Source organism: Natator depressus, chromosome 7 (genome assembly GCF_965152275.1).
Source record: "Natator depressus isolate rNatDep1 chromosome 7, rNatDep2.hap1, whole genome shotgun sequence".
NCBI classification, from domain to species: domain Eukaryota; kingdom Metazoa; phylum Chordata; order Testudines; family Cheloniidae; genus Natator; species Natator depressus.
In genome coordinates this window covers 108,383,126-108,385,375 of record NC_134240.1, presented here as the reverse complement: position 1 = coordinate 108,385,375, position 2,250 = coordinate 108,383,126, and positions in this window count along the sequence as shown.

The window sequence follows — 2,250 nt, the reverse complement described above, 5'->3', positions numbered from 1 at the left end:
CATCCAATCAGCGGCCGCTTTGCTGCTGGCCTGCCCCCTCCTCCCTCCGCGGTCTCCATGCCAACCGGCGGGGGCCTGGTTTGGGCTGAGCTGCAGAGCGAGCCGCGAGAGGCCGGCCCCGTCGGCGGGGAGAGGGAGGGGAGAGATTCCACCCTCGTGGGGACGGACGAGGGAACAGTCCCCTGTTGGAGGAGCAGGGTGGTGTGTGAGAGACCCCCACAGGGGAAGGGGAGACGGGCCAGGGGGCCGGGGGGTGTCTCTGCACCATTGCCAGGAAGGGTTGGGGCTGAGACACGCCTTTATTGGGGGGCGCCTTGGAGGAGAGAGGCTCCCATTTGGGGGGAAGACACCCCCCCCCGTGGCTGGTGTCAGGGGGCGTAGGGGATGAGAGGCTGCCCACTTGGGAAGTTCGTATTTTAGGGAGAGGAGAGGAGTGACACCCTCACTTTAGGGTGAGGCGCCCTCATTTTGGGGATCCCTTGTGATCTACCGCAGCATGGCATGGGAAGATTTGGAGAGAAGGGCAGTTGACAGGCAAGGATGGCAAATATGGGTAGCGCAGTGTGCAGCAAAGCATGGGATGGACTAAGGTCTAAGGCAGGGGTGGGCAAACTTTTTGGCCCAAGGGCCACATCGGGGTACAAAACTATATGGAGGGCCGGGTAGGGAAGGCTGTGCCTCCCCAAACAGCCTGGCCCCTGCCCACTATCCGACCCCTCCCACTTCCCACCCCTTGTCTGCCCCCCTCAGAACTCCTGACCCATTCAACCCCCCTGCTCCTTGTCCCCTGACCGCCCCTTCCCAGGGATCGCACCCCCTATCCAACCCTCCCTGTCCCCGGACTGCCCCGACCCCTACCCACACCCCCGCTCCTAACTGCCCCCCGGGGACCCCATCTCCTATCCAACCCCCCCTACTCCCTGTCTCCTGACTGCCCTGACCTCTATCCACACCCCTGCCCCCTGAGAGGCCCCCCAAGACTCCCCCGCCTATCCAACCTCCCCCCCGTTCCCCGTCCCCTGATTGCGCCCCCCGAACCTCTGCCCCATCCAACTTCTCCATGTTACCTGACTGCCCCCCGGGACCTCCTGCCCCTTATCCAACCCCCCACCCCCACACTTCCTGCCCCCTTACCATGCTGCTCAGAGTGGCAGGACTGGCTTATTGGAAAGCCTGGGAGGTGGGCAGGCGCAAGCCGTGCTGCCTGTGCGGCAGCATGGCTGCAGGGGAGGAGGGACAGCAGGAGAGGGGCCAGAGGCTAGCGTCTCCGGCCGGGAGCTCAAGGGCCAGGCAGGATGGGCCCGCGGGCCGCAGTTTGCCCACCTCTGGTCTAAGGTGTGATTAAAGACTCCCTTCGGATGATGAGTGTCCAGCATGCACAAAATTGCCCCCCATAAGGTCCCTCCTACACAGCACCCTAATTGGGACACACTTCTCTGCTCCAAGGAAGTAATAGGGAGGTGTGTTACCAGTGAGAACAGTGGGTATGGGGAGATTTGCCTTGTGAAGTTATCAGCATCACTGCCTGCATCACTCCTGGAGAGGTTTCAGGATGTTTTATGCCAAGGGTCAGCAACCTTTTAGAAGTGGTGTGCCGAGTGTTAATTTATTCACTTTCATTTAAGGTTTCGCTTGCCAATACTACATTTTAACGCTTTTTACAAGAAGAAAAGGAGTACTTGTGGCACCTTAGAGACTAACCAATTTATTTGAGCACGAAAGCTTATGCTCAAATTAATTGGTTAGTCTCTAAGGTGCCACAAGTACTCCTTTTCTTTTTGCCAATACAGACTAACACGGCTGTTACTCTGAAACCCGTTTTTTACAAGGTCTCTCTCTATAAGTCTATATATTATGTAACTAAACTATTGTTGTATGTAAACAAGGTTTTCAAAATGTTTAAGAAGCTTCATTTAAAATTAAATTAAAATGCTGATCTTACACCGCGGGCCCACTCAGCCCGCTGCCAGCCTGGGGTTTCGTCCACCTAGGCCGGCAGCAGGCTGAGCGAGTTCTGCGGCCGGGACCCTGGCTGGCAAGGGGCCGGCAGCCAGAACCCTGGACTGGCAGCCAGAACCCCAGACCAGCAGCGGGCTGAGCTCAGCTCACTGCCGGCCTGGGGTTCCGTCCGCCGGCTCCGGACAGCCAGGTACCGGCTGCCGGCCCTGCTCAGCCCGCTGCCGGTCTGGGGTCCTGGCCCTGTCCACATAGAGTGGGTACCTGCTTTCTCCCTGGTTCTGGCCCATTCTC